Source organism: Mus musculus, chromosome X (assembly GCF_000001635.26).
Source record: "Mus musculus strain C57BL/6J chromosome X, GRCm38.p6 C57BL/6J".
NCBI classification, from domain to species: Eukaryota; Metazoa; Chordata; class Mammalia; order Rodentia; family Muridae; genus Mus; species Mus musculus.
In genome coordinates, this window is record NC_000086.7 from 114,081,636 (window position 1) to 114,103,679 (window position 22,044).

Below are 22,044 nucleotides of genomic sequence, written 5' to 3' on the forward strand. Positions count from 1 at the left end.
GGCATATAAACTTTGCAATACCAAGGGGCCTCTCTTCCCAGTGATGACCGACTAGGCCATCTTCTGCTACATATGCAGCTAGAGACACAAGCTCTGTGGGTACTGGTTCCCTATAGGTGGAACAACAATATGAACTAACCTGTTTCACTTATCTTTTATTGTCAGTTGCTTTCTTTTTTAAAAATTTTTATTTCTTAGATATTTTCTTTATTTACATTTCAATGTCTCTTTGGTTGTTGTTGATTTTTGTTTTTTGTTTATTGCTTTTTGGTTTTTGGTTTTGGTTTCTGGTTTTTTTTTTTTTTGTTTTTTTTGTTTTTTTTGTTTTTTTTTTTTTTTAAGACAGGGTTTCTCTGTCCCTGGCTGTCCTGGAACTCACTTTGTAGAGCAGGCTGGCCTCAAACCCAGAAATCTGCCTGTCTCTGCGTCCCAAGTGCTGAGATTAAAGGCGTTCGCCACCTTCCTGGTTTCCCTTCCTAAAACCCCTTATCCTATGGTCCCTGCCCTTGCTTCTGTGAGGGTGTTCCCCCATCCACCCATCCACTCCTGCTTCCAGAACCTGACATTCTCCTGCACTAGCACATCCAGCCTTCATAGGACCAAGGGCCTCTACTCCCATTGATTTTCAACAAGGCCATCCTCTGCTACATATGTGGCTGGAGCCATGGGTCGTTCCATATGTACTCTGGTTGGTTGTTTAGTCCCTGGGAGCTGGGAGGAGGAGAGTCTGCTTGGTTGATATTGTTCCTCCTATGGGGCTGCAAACCTCTTAACTCCTTCAATCCATTCTTTAACTACTCCACTGGGGACCCTAGAGTCAGTCCAATGATTGAGTGTGAGAAGATCTGCCTCTGTATTTGTTAGTCTCTGGCAGAGCCTCTCAGAAGACAGCTATATCAAGTTTCTGTCAGCAAGAACTTCTTGGCATCCATAATAGTGTCTGGGTTTAGTAATTGTATATGGGATGGATCTCCAGGGGGAACGGTCTCTGGAAGGCCTTTCCTTCAGTCTCTGCTGCACACTTTGTCACTGTATCTCCTCTAGTGGATATATTGCCCCCCCTTCTAAGGACCAAAGCACCCACACTTTGGTCTTTCTTCTTCCTGAGCTTCATGTGGTCTGTGAATTGTATCTTGGATATTCCGAGCTTCTGGGCTAATATGTACTTCTCACAGTGAGTACATACCATAAGTGTTCTTTTGTGATTGGGTTACCTCATTCAGGATGATATTTTCTAGCTCTATTCATTTGCCTAAGAATTTCATGAATTCATTGTTTTTAATAGCTGAGTGGTACTCTATTGTGTAAATGTACCACATTTTCTGTATCCATTCTTCTGTTGAGGGGCATCTGGGTTTTTTCCAGCTTCTGGCTATTATAAATAAGGCTGCTATGAATATAGTGGAACATGGGTCCTTGTTATATGTTGGAGTATCTTTTGGGTGTATGCCAAAGAGTGGTATATCTGGGTCCTCAGGTAGAACTATGTCCAATTTTCTGACGAACCGCCAGGTTGATTTCCAGAGTGTACCAGCCTGCAATCCCACCAGAAATGGAGGGGTGTTCCTCTTTCTCCATAACCTCACCAGCATCTGCTGTCACCTGAGGTTTTGATCTTAGCCATTCTGACTGCTGTGAGGTGGAATCTCAGGGTTGTTTTGATTTGCATTTCCCTGATGACTAAGGATGCTGAACATTTATTTAGGTGCTTCTCAGCCATTCTAAATTCCTCAGTTGAGAATTCTTTGTTTAGCTCTGTAACCCATTTTTCATAGGGTTATTTGGTTTTTGAGAGTCTAACTCCTTGAGTTCTTTGTATGTATTAGATATTAGCCATCTATCAGATGTAGAATTGCTAAAGATCTTTTTCCAATCTGTTGGTTGCCGTTTTGTCCTATTGACAGTGTTATTTGCCTTAGAGAAGCTTTTCAATTTTATTGGGTCCCATTTGTTGATTGTTGATCTTAGAGCACAAGCCATTGGTGTTCTGTTCAGGAAATTTTGATAAAACATGCCAACTCATGATAAAACTTGCAAAAAATTCAGAAACATGACCTGATCAAAGGATAAAAGAAAAATCAAATCAAATCAAATTCTAGAAACTAACAGTGAATAGAGTCAAATCAATGAACTTTAAATGAACCAAAATGTCATAAAATTGACTGATAAGACAAAGAATTGTTAGGCAATAACATAGAAACAGGAAAATAATATACAATTTAAAACTCAACCATAATAAAATTATAAAATAGGATGACACAGATATTCAGAATTTTGATGTGTACCTAAAATGAAGAACTCCCAAAGAGTATTGAAGAATAAACATCATCAGCTACAAAATTGAATCAATGAGTTTAAAGCAATAATTTAAAATTATTAGTCAGAAAAAAACCTGAATAAAATATGTCCAAAGCATAGTAACTTAAATAACATTACTAGGTAGACAAATATACTCACAGCAATATGCATAGAAGAAGGAAAGGACAAAAAAGCTTTTTTCCAGAAAATAGTCATTGAAAGATTTTCTGATCTCAGAGGGAATGTAATATATACATTCAAAAACCTCAAATAATTTTGTTGCTACTCCAATTGTTCTGTAAGAAATATTCAGAAAAGTCTTGGTATATTTTGCATAAATACATAAATTCCTTTCCATCTATTACTGATACTATGGTGTATTTGCAGACAGGAGCCTAGCATGGTTGCCTTCTGAGAGGCCCAAAAAGTATCTGACTGAGACAGAAGTAGATACTTAAACCTAACTAATGGACTGAAGTTAGTGACCCCTGTGGTTGAATTAAGAAAAGGCTGGAACAAGTTGAGGAGGAGGGTGACCCCATAGTAAGACCATCAATCTCAATCAACTTGGACCCCTGAGATCTCTCAGACACTGAGCAACCAACCAGGCAGCATACACGAGCTGATATGAGGCCTCCAATCCATATACAGCAAAGGACTGCCAGGTCTGGGTTCAGTCGGAGAAGATGCACCTAACAGTCAAGAGACTAGAGGGCCCAGGGTATGAGGAGGTCTGATGGGGTGTGGGGGTGTTGTGGGGATATCCTCGTGGAAACAGTGGTAAGGGGGATGAGGTATGGCATGTAGAACAGTTGGAGGGTAGACCAGGAGAGGAATAAAATCTGAGGTGTAAAAAAGTACATAAATAAATAAAAGATTAAAAAAGTAAGTAAAATGCAATTCCAAATACTCAGAACGCTATCAGAGCAATGCCCACTATAGAAACTTTCTTCTACATTAAATATAATTAATTTTGGAGGATTTATAATAAATGGAATAAAAAATATGTTGACAAAAGACTGTAATCTCTTTCCGTCTTTATAAATTGATTTCAAAAAAGGAAAGCCTTTACCAGTCAGTTCAATTAGATGTTCTAAGATAGTGTCTCATATCAATTTTTAGGTTATGTTACTCATACTTTATGTATGTATGACTGTAATAACGTGTGTCTGATTTTAATTATCTCAATTCTTCTACATGTTCCGTTCCCTTTTTTCATAGAAGTATAGCTCCCAACGCAGTATATTTTGAATAAATAATGTTCTATTATGTTCTTTTTTTCTTCTTCTTTTTTTTCTTCTTTTTTTTCTTCTTCTTTTTTTTCTTCTTTTTTTTCTTCTTTTTCTTCTTCTTTTTTTTTTCTTTTTTTATTACGTATTTTCCTCAATTACATTTCCAATGCTATCACAATAGTCCCCCACACCCTTCCCCCCCACTCCCCTACCCATCCATTCCCATTTTTTGGCCCTGGCATTCCCCTGTACTGGGGCATATAAAGTTTGCCTGACCAATGGGCCTCTCTTTCCAGTGATGGCCGACTAGGCCATCTTTTGATACATATGTAGCTAGTCAAGAGCTCTGGGGTACTGATTAGTTCATAATGTTGTTCCACCGGTAGGGTTGCAGATCTCTTTAGCTCCTTGGATACTTTCTCTAGCTCCTCCATTGGGGGCCCTGTGATTCATCCAATAGTTGACTGTGAGCATCCACTTCTGTGTTTGCTAGGCCCCTGCCTAGTCTCACAAGGGACAGCTATATCACGGTCCTTGCAACAAAGTCTTGCTAGTGTCTGCAATGGTGTCATCGTTTGGAGGCTAATTATGGGATGGATCCCTGGATATGGATGGCAGTCTCTAGATGGTCCATCCTTTTGTCTCAGCTCCAAACTTTGTCTCTGTAACTCCTCCCATGGGTGATTGTTTCCAATTCTAAGAAGGGCAAAGTGTCCACACTTTGTTCTTCGTTCTTCTTCAGTTTCATGTGTTTTGCATCTTGTACTCGCTATACTAAGTTTCTGGGCTAATATCTACTTATCAGTGAGTACATTTCATTTGAATTCTTTTGTGATTGTGTTACCTCACTCAGGATGATGCCCTCCAGGTCCAGGTTTTTTTTGTATCCATTCCTCTGTTGAGGGGCATCTGGGTTCTTTCCAGCTTCTGGATATTATAAATAAGGCTGCTCTGGACATAGTAGCGCATGTGTCCTTCTTACCGGTTGGGACATTTTCTGGATATATGCCCAGGAGAGGTATTGCTGGATCCTCCGATAGTACTATGTCCAATTTTCTGAGGAACTGCCAGACTGATTTCCAGAGTGGTTGTACAAGCTTGCGATCCCACCAACAATGGAGGAGTCTTTCTCCACATCCTCGCCAGCATCTTCTGTCACCTGAATTTTTGATCTTAGCCATTCTCAGTGGTGTGAGATGGAATTTCAGGGTTGTTTTGATTTGCATTTCTCTGATGATTAAGGATGTTGAACATTTTTTCAGGTGTTTCTCAGCCTTTCAGTATTCCTCGGGTGAGAATTCTTTGTTCAGTTCTGAGTCCCATCATTTAAGGGGGTTATTTGATTTTCTGGAGTCCACCGTCTTGAGTTCTTTATATATATTGGATATTAGTCCTCAATCTGATTTAAGATAGGTAAAGATCCTTTCCCAATCTGTTGGTGGTCTTTTTGTCTTATTGACGGTGTCTTTTGCCTTGAAGAAGCTTTGCAGTTTCATGAGGTCCCATTTGTCAATCCTTGATCTTACAGCACAAGCCATTGCTGTAAGATCGCTGGAATTTTTTCCCTGTTCCCATATCTTCGAGACTTTTCCCCACTTTCTCCTCTATAAGTTTCAGTGTCTCTGGTTTTATGTGAAGTTCCTTGATCCACTTAGATTTGACCTTAGTACAAGGAGAGAGGAATGGGTCAATTCACATTCTTCTACATGATAACAACCAGTTGTACCAGCACCATTTGTTGAAAATGCTGTCTTTCTTCCACCGGATGGTTTTAGCTCCCTTGTTGAAGATCAAGTGACCTTAGGTGTGTGGGTTCATTTCTGGGTCTTTAATTCTATTCCATTGGTCTACTTATTATGTTCGTGTGGCCCCCACCCCATAATTCTTTCAAGTGGTTTCCACATAAACAGCAATCGAGCAAGTGTTCCAAAAAATGAATGACATCAAGACCTTAGTCACTCTTCACTTCCTGTCTGCATCCTGGGATAGTCCCATGGATATGAATAGATTACTTCTGATATTACAGTGCAATATTTGATATTAGAAAATGAGTGGAAAGGCACACATTAGATGATAGATACCCCTTGTACTTTTCCTATAACATAATTTTACACTTTTCATGGATTATAAATACTTATGATTAATTCTGAGTTAACAATAATGTATTAGTATTCCATTAAGCAAAAGAAAAAAAGCACTTCTCCTTGTAGTTATTTAACTAGGTCTACATTTTAATTCTGCATTTTATTTCATGCTCCCTGTATATTATGTTTTCTATCCGTTGTGTGAATCTGAATCTGTCCCTATGTTTGTGTCTTCTTTCAGAATATTTGTCATGTGACAGTGTGCATGTGTGTTTGCCTCTAACAAAAATCTTTACCGGAATTTATTGAAAATCATAGGAAGCACCACAAGGAGAAGAAATGAGATCCTTTACAGAAATCTTTTAACAGAATTTTGTACAGAAATAAGTCACTGGCTCCTATTGATCTTCACTCACCCAGATAACAAACATCATTGTTTCACAACCAATATCCATAAATGGCTGCTTTCATCATTTGTACTAGATTTTAGTAAGTTACATTCACTCTGTGTTTGCCGCTTTCAGCAAATGATACAAATGCAATATCTGGGTCAGGGACATGAGGAAGTACATAATTTAAGATTACAGAAAAAAAAAAAGATTACAGCTATGCATTAGCTTCGGTTGTAAAAGCTGATTACTAGGGAAAACTAAGGTAAGTAAGGTTTATTGCTACAGTTTTCTGTTCAAAGCAAGTTAAACAAACAGTTTGAGTAAACAGCAGGCTAACATTATTAAGTGCCCTAATGTATATTATTGACTTTGGCTGTGAGGTCAGCAAAAATTCCAGTCTCTTAGAATGTAACAAATATTTTCACAATATTTCATCATTATACAATTTTAATACTGCTTTGGTTTATAAAGCTACTATAGATTTACAAGAATTCCCAAATTATCTGGTGTATAAATCGTTGTTAATTTAGTGATATCATAGATTAATGGAGGATTGCAACTCCATAGCCCAAAGTATTCCTGATGTTTTCCTCAGGTTTTTATTTTATAAAGTTGAAGCTACAAATTGTTTCAGATATATCCCATAAGAATTGGTATACATCTTGGTTCCCAGAACCCTCGGAGACTAGTCTGCTCAGGTGAGAGTGTGGATACAGAAGCTGACAGTTTCTGGGATTGGCGGAGGCCACACAGCTTCTGGGGCAGACCCCATTTCGGGCACCTTCCCTGCCAGAGGGGAGGTGTCCACTTCACCCGGGAAGGCTTTGCTGGAGCACCTGAGGGAGCCATCTCTGGTCCAGGATCTCTCAGAGACTAGACTGTGTAGGTGAGAGTGCCGACTACAGAAGCTGCACAGCTTCTCTGACAGGCAAAAGTGGCACGGCTTCTGGGACAGGCCCTGTTTCAGGCCTTCATCTTCTGCCAGAAGGCAGGTCCGAAGGCCAGATATCTGTGCTCCTTCCCTGCAAGTGGAGAGCTTGTGGGCAGAGAGTAATACTCTCACCACTGAAACTCAGGAAAGTTCTAGTCTCCCAGGTCTGCTGATAGAGGCTAACAGAGTCACAGGAGGAACAAGCTCTAACCAGAAACAACTATAACAACTAACTCCAGAGATTACCAGATGGCTAAAGGCAAACGTAAGAATCTTACTAACAGAAACCAAGACCACTGACCATCATCAGAAACCAGCACTCCCACCTCAGCCAGTCCTGGATACCCCAACACAACCGAAAAGCTAGCCTGGGATTTAAAAGCATATCTCAAGATGATGGGTGAGGACATCAAGAGGGACTTTAATAACTCACTTAAAGAAATACAGGAGAACACTGCTAAAGAGTTATAAGTCCTTAAAGAAAAATGGGAAAACACAACCAAACAGGTGATGGAATTGAACAAAATCATACTAGACCTAAAAAGGGAAGTAGAAAAAATAAAGAAAACCCAAAATGAGACAACGCTGGAGATAGAAACCCTAGGAAAGAAATCTGGAATCATAGATGCAAGCATCAGCAGCAGAATACAAGAGATGGAAGAGAGAATCTCAGGTGCAGAAGATTCCATAGAGAACATCATCTGCACAACAATCAAAGAAAATGCAAAATGCAAAAAGATCCTAACTGAAAACATCCAGGAAATCCAGGACACAATGAGAAGACCAAACCTACGGATAATAGGAGTGAATGAGAATGAAGATTTTCAACTTAAAGGACCAGCAAATATCTTCAACAAAAAATTTCACTAACCTAAAGAAAGAGATGCCCATGAACATACAAGAAGCCTACAGAACTCCAAATAGACTGGACCAGAAAAGAAATTCCTCCCGACACATAATAATCAGAACAAGAAATGCACTAAATAAAGATAGAATATTAAAAGCAGTAAGGGAAAAGAGTCAAGTAACATATAAAAGCAGGCCTATAAGAAATACACCAGTTTTCATCAGAGACTATGAAAGCCAGAAGAGCCTGGACAGATGGTATACAGACACTAAGACAACACAAATGACAGCCCAGGCTACTATACCCAGCCAAACTTTCAATTACCATAGATGGAGAAACCAAAGTATTCCACAACAAAACCAAATTCACACAATATCTTTCCACGAATCCAGCCCTTCAAAGGATAATAACAGGGAAAAAATACGAGGAATGAAACTATTTTCTAGAAAAAGCAAGAAAGTAATCCTTCAACAAATCTAAAAGATGACAGCCACAAGAACAGAATGCCAACTCTAACAACAAAAATAATAGGAAGCAACAATTACTTTAACTTAATATTTCTTAATATCAATGGACTGAATTCCCCAATAAAAAGACAAAGACTAACAGACTGGCTACACAAACAGAATCCAACATTTTGTTGCTTACAGGAAACCCATCTCAGGGAAAAAGACAGATACTATCTCAGAGTGAAAGGCTGGAAAACAAATTTCCAAGCAAATGGTCTGAAGAAACAAGCTGGAGTAGCCATTTTTTTTTCCATTTTTTATTAGGTATTTAACTCATTTACATTTCCAATGCTATACCAAAAGTCCCCCATATCCACCCACCCCCACTCCCCTGCCCACCCACTCCCCCTTTTTGGCCCTGGTGGAGTAGCCATTTTAATATCAAATAAAATCTACTTCCAACTCAAAGTTATCAAAAAAAAAAAAAAAAAGACAAGGAGGGGCACTTCATACTCATCAAAGGCAAAATCTTCCAAGAGGAACTCTCAGTTCTGAATATCTATACTCCAAATGCAAGGGGAGCCACATTCATGAAAGAAACTTTAGTAAAGCTCAAAGCATGCATTGCACCTCACACAATAATAGTGAGAGACTTCAACACACCATATTCATCAATGGATAGATTGTGGAAACAGAAACTAAACAGGGACACAGTGAAACTAACAGAAGTTATAAAATAAATGTATTTAACAGGTATCTACAGAACATTTTATCCTAAAACAAAGTGATATACCTTCTTCTCAGCACCTAACGGTACCTTCTCCAAAACTGACCATATAATTGGTCACAAAACAGGCCTCAACAGATACAAAAATATTGAAATTATCCCATGCATCTTATCAGATCAGCATGGATTAAGGCTGATCTTCAGTAACAACTTAAATATTAGAAAGCCAACATTCATGTGGAAACTGAACAAAACTCTACTCAATGATAACTTGGTCAAGGCAGGAATAAAGAAAGAAATTAAAGACTTTTTAGAGTTTAATGAAAATGAAGCCACAACATACCCAAACTTATGGGACACAATGAAAGCATTTCTAAGAGGAAAATTCATAGCTCTGAGTGCCTCCAAAAAGAAAATAGAGAGAGCACACACTAGCAGCTTGACAACATACCTAAAAGCTCTAGAACAAAAAGAAGCAAATTCACCCAAGATGAGTAGACAGCAGGAAATAATCAAACTCAGGGGCAAAATCAACCAAGTGGAAGCAAGATAAACTATTCAAAGAATTCAACCAAAGGAGGAGCTGGTTCTTTGAGAAAAACAACAAGATAAATAAACCCTTAGCCAGACTGACTAGGGGGCACAGAAATAGCATCCTAATTAACAAAATCAGAAAGGAAAAGGGAGACATGACAACAGATCCTTAAGAAATCCAAAACACCATCAGATCCTTCTGCAAAAGGCTATACTCAACAAAACTGGAGAACCTGAATGAAATGGACAAATTTCTAGACAGATACCAGGTACCAAAGTTGAGTCAGGATCAGATTAATGATCTAAAGAGTTCTATCCCCTAAAGAAATAGAAGCAGTCATTAATAGTCTCTCAACCAAAAAAAAAAAAAAAAAGCCCAGGACCAGATGGGTTTAGTGCAGAGTTATATCAGACCTTCAAAGAAGATCTAATCCCGGTTCTTCACAAACTATTCCACAAAATAGAAACAGAAGAAGGTACTCTACCCAACTCATTCTATGAAGCCACAATTTCTCTGAAACCTAAACCACAAAAAGACCCAACGAAGATAGCAAATTTCAGACCAATTTCCCTTATGAATATCGATGCCAAAATTCTCAATAAAGTTCTTGCTAACCGAATCCAAGAACACATCAAAACAATCATCCATCCTGACCAAGTACGTTTCATCCCAGAGATGCAAGGATGGTTCAATATACGGAAATCCATCAACGTAATCCAGTATATAAACAAACTCAAAGACAAAACCCACATGATCATCTTGTTAGATGCAGAGTAAGCACTTGACAAAATCCAGCACCCATTCATGACAAAAGTCTTGGAAAGATCAGGAATTCAAGGACCATACCTAAACATGATAAAAGCAATCTACAGCAAACCAGTATCCAACATCAAAGGAAATTGTGAGAAGATGGAAGCAATCCCACTAAAATCAGGGACTAGACAAGGTTGTCCACTATCTCCATACCTATTCAACATTGTACTTAAAGTCCTAGCCAGAGCAATTCGACAGCAAAAGGAGATCAAAGGGATACAAATTGGAAAGGAAAAAGTCAAAATATCACTTTTGGCAGATGATATGATAGTATATATAAGTGACCCTAAAAATTCAACCAGAGAACTCCTAAGCCTGATAAACAGCTTCAGTGAAGTAGCTGGATATAAAATAAACTCAAACAAGTCAATGGCATTTCTGTACACAAAGGATAAACAGGCTGAGAAAGAAATTAGGGAAACAACACCCTTCTCAATAGTCACAAATAATATACAATACCTTGGCGTGACTCTAACTAATGAAGTGAAACATCTGTATGATAAGAACTTCAAGTCTCTGAAGAAAGAAATTAAAGAAGATCTCAAAAGATGGAAAGATCTCCCATGCTCATGGATTGGCAGGATCAGTATAGTAAAAATGGCTATCTTTCCAAAAGCAATCTACAGAATCAATGCAATCCCCATCAAAATTCCAACTCAATTCTTCAATGAATTAGAAAGGGCAACCTGCAGATTCATATGGAATAACAAAAAACCTAGGATAGCAAAAACTCTTCTCAAGGATAAAAGAACCTCTGGAAATCACCATGCCTGACCTAAAGCTGTACTACAGAGCAATTGTGATAAAAACTGCATGGTACTGGTATAGTGACAGACAAGTAGACCAATGGAACAGTATTGAAGACCCTGAGATGAATGCACACACCTATGGTCACTTGATCTTTGACAAGGGAGCTGTCTGTGTAAAAAAGACAGCATTTTCAACAAATAGTGCTGAAACAACTGTTGGTTATCATGTAGAAGAATGCGAATTGATCCATTCCTATCTCCTTGTACTAAGGTCAAATCTAAGTGGATTAAGGAACTCCACATAAAACCAGAGACACTGAAACTTATAGAGGAGAAAGTAGGAAAAAGCCTGGAAGATATGGGTACAGGGGGAAAATTGCTGAATAGAACAGCAATGGCTTGTGCTGTAAGATCAAGAATCAACAAATGGGACCTCATAATGTTGCAAAGCTTCTGCAAGGCAAAAGACACCATCAATAAGACAAAAAGATCACCAACAGATTGGGAAAGGATCTTTACCTATCCTAAATCAGATAGGGGACTAATATCCAATATATATAAAGAACTCAAGAAGGTGGACTCCAGAAAATCAAATAACCCCATTAAAAAATGGGACTAAGTTCTGAAGAAATAATTCTCACCTGAGGAATACCGAATGGCAGAGAAGCACCTGAAAAAATGTTCAACATCCTTAATCATCAGGGAAATGCAAATTAAAACAACCCTGAGATTCCACCTCACACCAGTCAGAATGGCTAAGATCACTGCATACACTAGCAAGATTTTGCTGAAAGGACCCAGATAGCTGTCTCTTTTGAGACTATGGAACAACATTATGAACTAACCAGTACCCCAGAGCTCTTGACTCTAGCTGCATATGTATCAAAAGATGGCCTAGTCGGCCATCACTGTTAAGAGAGGCCCATTGGACTTGCAAACTTTATATGCCCCAGTACAGGGGAACGCCAGGGTCAAATAGTGGGGGTGGTTGGGTGGGAGGGTATGGGGGACTTTTGGAATAGTATTGGAAATGTAAATGAGGAAAATACCTAATCAAAAAAATAATAATAAAGTATAAAGTAGACACAACTTAGACCTTCTTCAGCTGAAGAATGTATAATGAAAATGTGATACAGTTACACAATGGAGTATTATTCAGATGTTAAAAATATGTCATCATAAAATTTTCAGGTACATCCATTTGCCTAGGAATTTCATAAATTCATTCTTTTAAATAGCTGAGTAGTACTCCATTGTGTAAATGCACCATATTTCCTGTATCCATTCCTCTGTTGAGGGACATATGGGTTCTTTCCAGCTTCTGGCTATTATAAATAAGGCTGCTATGAACATAGTGGAGCATGTGTCCTTCTTACTGTTTGGAACATCTTCTGGATATATGCCCAGGAGTGGTATTGTGGGATCCTCTGGTAGTACTATGCCCAATTTTTTGAGGAATTGCCAGACTGATTTCCAGAGTGGTTGTATAATCTTGCAATCCCACCAACAATGGAGGAGTGTTCCTCTTTCTCCACATCCTCGCCAGCATCTGCTGTCACCTGAATTTTTGATCTTAGTCATTCTGACTGGTGTGAAGTGAATCTCAGGGTTGTTTTGATTTTGCATTTCCTTGATGATTGAATTTATGAAATTCCTAGGCAAATGGATGGACTTGGAGTACATCATCCTGAGTGAGGTAACTCAATCATAAAAGAACTCACCTGATATGTACTAACTGATAAGTGGATATTAGCCCAGAAACCTAGAATACCCAAGATATAAGATACAATTTGTGAAACAGATGAAACTCAGGAAGAACAAAGACCAAGGTGTGGATACTTTGCCCCTTCTTGGAAATCGGAGCAAGGCACCCATGGAAGGAACAGAGACAGAATTTGGAGCTGAGACGAAAGGATGGACCATATAGATACTGCCATACCCGGGGATCCATCCCTTAATCAGCCTCCAAACACTGACACCATTGCATACTCTAGCAAGACTTTGCTGAAAGGACCCTAATATAGCTGTCTCTTGTGAGACTATGCCCGGGCCTAGCAAACACAGAAGTGGATGCTCACTGTCAGCTATTGGATGGATCACAGGGCCCCCAATGGAGTAGCTGGAGGAAGTCCCCAAGGAGCTGGGTGGATCTGCAACCCTATAGGTGGAACAACAATATGAACTAACCAGTACCCCCCGGAGCTCGTGTCTCTAGCTGCATATGCATCAGAAGATGGCCTGGTGGGCCATCAGCGGAAAGAGAGGCCCATTGGTCGTGCAGACTTTATATGCCTCATTACAGGGGAACGCCAGGGCCAAGAAGTGGGAGTGGGAGGGTGGAGGAGTCGGTGTGGGAGGGTGTGGGGGACTTTTGGGATAGCATTGGAAATGTAAATGAAATAAATACCTAATAATAATAAGAAAAGAAAAAATTTCCAGTAAATGAATGAAACTAGACAAAAATCATCCTAAGTGAGGTAACCCAGATTTAGAAAGACAAGCATGATACGAACTCACTTATAAGTGGATATTATCTATTAAGTAAATGATAATCATGTTACAACCCATGGACCTAGACAGGCCAAGTAACAATGAGAGCTATCAGATGGATACACACATCTCCCTGGAAAAGTAAAATAGAATAGATTTTGCGGGTAGACTTGGGGTAAGTGCTGATATGGGAACAGGATGCATCAGGTGTGCAGGTGGTAATGAAAGCAGAAAGTACAGGGAGAGGTATTTGGAGGACAACCTAGTGCAGTTAGAACTCACAGAATTCAATGAGGGTGACCCTAGCAAGGGTTCCTAGAAGTGGAGGATATGGAGCCTTAACATACCATGTTCTGTAACCAGAAAAAAGCTCTCAGTGATGAGACTAGGACACCAACTCAGCCATAAAATCTTTGATCTCAAACCTATCCTGCCTGCAAGATATGCTGGCACAATGGAGGCACAAAATTTGTAGGAATGACCAGCCAAAAACTGGACTAATTTCACACTCATGCCAGAGAGGGAGCCCATTATGACACTGTTTACATGACCAGGAACAGGAGGCTTAATAGCCCAAAGACCTAGAATAGAAAAAAAAATCAACAAAAATGATTCCTAATGATATTCTGCTATACTCAAGATCAGTGCTTGTCAATTGTCAATCAATTGTCATCTGAGCGGCTTCTTTCCAAAGCTGATGAGAGCAAGATGCAGAGACCCAAAGCCAAACATTAGGTGCAGAGAGAGTCCAAATTGGAACATTTCCGATGGGTCTTTCCACTTGGAGCTTAGGGAACCCTGACAAAAAGGGAAAGGGATTATTTTAGTTGAGGCCTCCCGGAGAACGTGGTGTGCAGAGTCAACAAGGCAGGGACCATAGGAGCTGAGAGAACCTGAAGCAGCAGTAATGCAACATGTGTGGGTATACACTAGGTCCTGTGCGCATACACACACACACACACACACACACACACACACACACACATATATATATATATATATAATATATATATATATATATATATATATATATATATATATATATATATATATATATATATCCATGTTAACTTGTTGGTTTTATGGGTCTTCTAACAGTGGGAGTGGAGGTATCTCTTTCACCTGCTCTTGGAAACTTTCCCTGTCCTGCCCCCAACTTTCTGGGTGGTCTTGCCCAGTCTTTATATGAAGATTTGTACCTAGTCTTATTGTGTCTTATGCCATGTTAGGTTTGTATCCCTCGGAGGCCTGCTCTTTTCTGAAGGGAAATAGAGAAGGGAAATGGCTGGTGGCATGGAGATGGGAGGTGTAGAGGGAGGGGATACTCCACTTGGTATATATTGTTTGGGAGAATAAAATAGTTCTGGAGAGATTAGGCAGACAAAGAGTCATATCTCAACATAATATAGGCAATTTACCACAAGTGCAAAGCCAACATCAGCTTGGTGGCAGCAGTGGCTGCAGCAGCAGGAGCCACTGCTGCGGTGGAGAAGCTAGTTTCCAGAAGTTTCGGGCAGGCCACAGACTTTGCCAGGCAGTCTTTCCCGAGACAAGGCAGATCCTCTGTGTTCTTTTTCTACCTCAACCCACTCTATAATTGTACCTCATCACCGATGGCCACCAAAGGACTCTGAACTAATGAACTGTGTCACTGGATCACCCCCACTGCTGGGCTTAGGGACCTTTGTGTAGGAAATGGGAATCATGTTGCAAGCTTGAAGTAGCAGAGCTAGCTCATAGGTAGCAGGAAATGTACAAAAAAGCACCCAGCCCCGTTTTAAAATTCACTGAAGGCTAGAGATGTAACTCAGTAGTAGAGTATATGCTTAGTGTGCTTGAGGTCCTGGGTTTGGTCCCTAGTATTTCAAAGGGAGGAAAATAGCTACTTAGATTAAAAATTGCTGGAAATACTTATGGTTTTTGCTTAGCCAGCCAGATGATTTCTAGGCATTAGATGCCCATGTGCCTGCATTTTTATTTGTTTCTAGAAGGCTTTCACACTTGAAGAACTAACTACCTTGCATAATGCCTCTGGATTGCAGTCCAGTCCTGCTTTGCTCTGAGATTGGCATTCAACCTGACAGCTGGTATATATGTTCTGACTGGCTTCTGGTTCCTTTTATTTAGTCACCATTAGATAACTGAGCTGTGGGCAGCCAAGGAGCAGTGTACCACAGCAGGACTCATCAGTGGCAGGCCCTCTAGCTTTATCTACTGGATACAGGAAATTGGACACCCAGAAGCTGCAGCCACTGGTGTTTGGTGTCACAGAAGTGGAACACATTATTGTGTGTGTCTTGAGACAAAGGCCACATCTTGTCATTAGCTCCAGTCCCCAGTGACCGTTGATTTGATACCTCAATAAAGCTTCTCCAGGCAATGAAAGACTATATGTTATATCACAGAGGACAATGGCAAGGTAGTGACTGTTGGAGGGTAGAGCTCTATGCTCACTGAGCTAGAGCCTCGTCTTCTCATATGCAGAAGTCTGCATCCATTATAATCATCTGGGTAGATTTGTGAGGGTTAAAAATGCATTTTCCATAAATTGTTGATTTTATTTTCTGTCTACAACAGAAAAACAGCTTTTCCATTGAATGAAAAAAAAAAAAAAAAGACAACATCAATGTACATGGGGAGAAACTCAAAGCAATTGTACTAAAATCAGTGACAAGACAAGGTTGTCCACATTCTCCCTGTCTTTTCAGGATAGAACTATTAGTTTTAGCTAGAATAATAAAGACACTCAAGGAGATCCAGTGCATACAAATTGGAAAGGAAAAAGACACAGCATTTTTTTTCAGTATTTGCAGATGATCCAATACATAAGTGACCTTAAAAATTCCACCTGCAAAATACCTCAGCTGACAAATACTTTCAGCAAAGTATTTGGAATCATTGAAGAAGATATGAGATAGAAAGATCTCCTATGGCCATGAATTGGTAGGATTACCTCAGTAAAGATGGCCATTCTAACAAAAGTTATTTACAGTTCATTGGAAATCTCCATTATAATTCCAACACTATTCTTCCCAGATCTTGAAATTACAATTTTCAACTTCAAATGGAAACCCTGGATAGTTGTAAAAAAATTCCAGAATAATAATTAAAAAAAAAAAACTGTTGGCAGTATCTCCATTCTCAATTTTAAGTTGTACTACAGATATCAGATATATAGAAATGAAAACTGGATTGAACAGGCACAAAAACAGACATATCAATCAATGGAACTGAATTGAAGACAAAGATATAAATCCATATACCCATGGGCACATGAAATTTTATAAGTAAGCCAGAGTTACTCACTGGAATAAACCAGCAACTTCAACAAATCAAGTTGGTCAACCTGATAACTGAATGTAGATTAATCTGTATTATCACCCTACACAAAACTCAAAAAGGTCAAGAAATAGAGCATAAAACCAACAGCACTGAACTTAATAGAAAGGAAAGTGAGCAATAGTCTTGAACTCATTGGAAAAGGAAGACTTCCTGAACAGAACAGCATCAAAAAATGCACTAAAATCAACAGTTGATAAATGAGACTTCATGAAACTGAAAAGCTTCTGTATAACAAAGAACACTTTCATTGGAAAAGCAGCAGCCAAAGAATGGAAAAAGATTTTTATAAACTCCACATCTGATACATGTCTAATATCCAAAACATATAAAGAACAGAATACCTTAGATATCAAGAAAATATATAACCCATTCAAAAATGCAGTACAGATATAAATAGAATTCTTCAAAGAGGAAATACAAATAGTTGTTTATGGATGGATGGGATAATTGGAATTGGAGGATTAAGTGTGGAAAGACAGAGGAAAAGAAGATAAGGGAGGGACTGTGAGGAGAGACAGTTAAAATTGAAGGTCTTTTCAGGGTTATTATTGAAATGTGATACAGTAGAATTTACTGTGAATACATACATACATACATGAAAGCAATCAAAATGAAACCACCAAATCATAAGAGAGACAGAGTACCAACTGACTACCTCTTGTCATCAAAAGATGCTTCGAATCCAGGGGTTGAGTACATCTAATTGAGTTGCTGGCTGCAAGGCTTCCATAGTAATCCCTGAACAATCAAACATTGGTTGTCAAGACTTCAGGTTTCTCTGCACAAACTGACAGTAAGGCTTCATTGCTTAAAATAACACCCACACAAACCATTGAACATGTAACTGTCAAACTGGTACCTATATAGAGTACCTTTCCCTACAGTCAAACTTTTTTGGTACATAAAATTACCCTGAACATTGTGTGCCAAAACAGAAATATATAGAGCAACCCAGCCGTGAGTCCTTTGATCTGCTATGTTGTCCTCCCTGCAAGACATGCTAGTACAATTATGTCAGAAAATTTGTGGCCAACTAACATCTGATTTGATTTCAGGGCTACACCATGAGATGAAAACAATATTGGACTCTGCTTAGGTGACTAATTACCTGAGACTAGATAGTACAGGGACCTAGGGGAAAACCAAATACTACTATTCTAAAGAAAAAAAAAAGTTGCAATCAAATGAATCCAAGTGGAAATCTGATTCCATATGAGCTGTCTTAGTTTGGACTTCTAAGACTGTGAACAGACAGCACAACCACAGTAGCTCTTATAAAGGCAAACATTTAATTGGGGCTGGCTTAAGAACTCAGAATTTTAATCCATTATGACAAAAAGCATGGTAGCACACAGGTAGACCTGTTGCTGAAGAAGAAACGGAGAGTTATACATGCAACAGGAAGAGAGACAGGAAGAGGAATTGGACTGGCTTGACCATTAAAAACATGAAAGCTCACCTCCATTAACACACTTCTGCCAAAAAGGCTATAGCTACTCCAACAATGTCATCTATCCTAACAATTCCACTTCCTGATGACTTAAAATTCCAATCCATGAGCCTATGTGTACCATTGTTATTCACACCATCTCACAAAGTAAAACTCACCTTTTGCTGTTAAATGATTGGTGAATTTAATTATTCTGATATATAGGAAAAGAAGACAAATTTTTAGAAAACTTGAGATGAATTTTCATTTAAATAATGTACCTTCTAATTGCAAGCATTTTCAAACAACATAAGGTCAATATGGTATTAATAGCTTGGGAAGTCAGCAATTATTTCTTTAAGAGTTCTTAGGAAGGACATCTGTTTCCTCATTTTGTTTTCTGTCCTCTTTTTGGCAGTGAAATGAATAACGTGTGAAATAAGCCTTTGAATTTAGTGTCTTAAGTCTGCCCTACCAATTTTGCCTGTAACTATAGACAAACAGCTGGAGGCATGGCTTGTTTAATTAAGGTTTAATTTTATTTAAAACACTGTTTTCAAATTTAGTTTTTCTATCTTACTCTCTCTTTTGTTTCTTAGTGTCTTTTTTATTTTACTAATGAGATTTATTTCAGGGTTTATATCTACTAGATTTTTAGAGATTGAAGAAAAATTTGAACCATTTCCAAAAAGAACATATTTGAAATTGGAAAGCCAGATAATAGTTCTCAGTTTGGTCTGGATGCATTGTAAGATGAAAGTATACTGTTACAATGTACTTATTTTTACAAAGATTTATATTTATTATTTTTATATAAGTGTATGCATGTATACCTATGTGAGTGAATGCTACATGCCCTGGAATCCAAAAAAAAAAAAAAAGTATGGTTTCTCCCTAGAGCTGGAGTTGAAGGTGGGGGTGAACCACTTGATATGGATGATAGGAATCAAAACTTGATTCTTGTTGAGAACAGCACCTACCTTTAATTGCTGAGACATTTCTCCAGTGCCAATATATACTTCTCAATTATAAATTATACAATTTTTAAAAATTTAGTCGTTAAAATAGATTGTTAAGACCTAAGAGATATCACTTTCAAATTTACTACATTTCTTTTGTTATTTCTACTAATGCTCTAATATAAATAAGTAACATATTCAAATATACATACAGACACACACACACACACACACACATATGGAGAGAGAGAGAGAGAGAGAGAGAGAGAGAGAGAGAGAGAGAGAGAGAGAGAGAGAGAGAGAGAGAAAGAGAGAGAGAGATGCAAGTAATAACTATTTAATGTCATTGATAAATTGCTCAAGGCCTGGAGCCATCTCCCAGGAGGAAAAACACTTATAATGGAAGCATGAAGAATGTAGCTCAAATTCCCAGCACCTGTTTAAAAGCTGGGCATAGACGGTCACCAGATGTAATTACAGAACTAGGGAGGCAGAAACAGAGAATCACAGGGCTGCGGGTGGATGAGGAGCCACACTGGGAAACTAGACTAGCTGAAAATGAAGTGTTCCAGGTTTGGCAAGATACTATGCCTCAGTAACTGAAATGGACATCAATTCAGGAAGGCATCTGATGTAAATGTGAAGCCTCCAAACACTCATACACACTTGTGTATATATACTGGCACAAACACACATGTACCCCCCCCCCCACACACACACACAGACACACACACACACCATCACCAAAAATATATGGTGCTTTTAGATGTTTGAATGATGTATTCTAAATAGTCTCAGACCCTTGACTGTTTCGTCTTAAGTTGGTGAGTCTTTGAGAAAGCTCAGGAGGTATAGTCCTGCTGGAGGAGGTATGTCACTGAGTCAGTTCTAAGGTTTCCAAAGACTGTCACCATTTTGAGTTCACACTCTCTGTTTCCTGCTTATGGTTCAAGATAGGAGCTTTCAGCTTTTCTTGCCACTCTGTCTGCCTTCTGTTGTCATATTTCCCCAACAGTATGGAGTCCTTTTCTTTTGGAAGTGTGAGGCTAAATAAATCCTTCTTTCTATACGTTGCCTTGCCTTGATCTTTATCATAGCAAAATTAAAGTAACTAATACAGTGTTTTAAAATAAATTCCGACGAGCCCCGGGCTACCTTGCCAGCAGAGTCTTGCCCAACACCAGCAAGGGCCCACAAGGGACTCCCCACGGGATCCTAAGACCTCTGGTGAGTGGAACATAGCGCCTGCCCCAATCCAATCGCGCGGAACCTGAGACTGCTGTACATAGGGAAGCAGGCTACCCGGGCTTGATCTGGGGCACAAACCCCTTCCGCTCCACTCGAGCCCCGGGCTACCTTGCCAGCGGAGTCGCCTGACACCCGCAAGGGCCCACACAGGATTCCACACGAGATCCTAAGACCTCTAGTGAGTGGAACACAACTTCTGCCAGGAGTCTGGTTCAAACACCAGATATCTGGGTACCTGCCCTGCAAGAAGAGAGCTTGCCTGCAGAGAATACTCTGCCCACTGAAACTAAGGAGAGTGCTACCCTCCAGGTCTGCTTATAGAGGCTAACAGAGTCACCTGAAGAACAAGCTCTTAACAGTGACAACTAAAACAGCCAGCTTCGGAGATTACCAGATGGCGAAAGGCAAAAGTAAGAATCCTACTAACAAAAATCAAGACCACTCACCATCATCAGAACGCAGCACTCCCACCCCACCTAGTCCTGGGCACCCCAACACAACCGAAAATCTAGACCCAGATTTAAAAACATTTCTCATGATGATGATAGAGGACATCAAGAAGGACTTTCATAAGTCACTTAAAGAATTACAGGAGAGCACTGCTAAAGAGTTACAGGCCCTTAAAGAAAAGCAGGAAAACACAGCCAAACAGGTAGAAATCCTTAAAGAAAAACAGGAAAACACATCCAAACAGGTGATGGAAATGAACAAAACCATACTAGAACTAAAAGGGGAAGTAGACACAATAAAGAAAACACAAAGCGAGGCAACGCTGGAGATAGAAACCCTAGGAAAGAGATCTGGAACCATAGATGCGAGCATCAGCAACAGAATACAAGAAATGGAAGAGAGAATCTCAGGTGCAGAAGATTCCATAGAGAACATCGACACAACAGTCAAAGAAAATACAAAATGCAAAAGGATCCTAACTCAAAACATCCAGGAAATTCAGGACACAATGAGAAGACCAAACCTACGGATAATAGGAATTGATGAGAATGAAGATTTTCAACTTAAAGGGCCAGCTAATATCTTCAACAAAATAATAGAAGAAAAATTCCCAAACATAAAAACAGAGATGCCCATGATCATACAAGAAGCCTACGGAACTCCAAATAGACTGGACCAGAAAAGAAATTCCTCCCGACACATAATAATCAGAACAACAAATGCACTAAATAAAGATAGAATATTAAAAGCAGTAAGGGAGAAAGGTCAAGTAACATATAAAGGAAGGCCTATCAGAATTACACCAGACTTTTCACCAGAGACTATGAAAGCCAGAAGAGCCTGGACAGATGTTATACAGACACTAAGAGAACACAAATGCCAGCCCAGGCTACTATACCCGGCCAAACTCTCAATTACCATAGATGGAGAAACCAAAGTATTCCAGGACAAAAACAAATTCACACAATATCTTTCCAGGAATCCAGCCCTTCAAAAGATAATAACAGAAAAGAAGGAATACAAGGACGGAAATCACGCCCTAGAACAACCAAGAAAGTAATCATTCAAC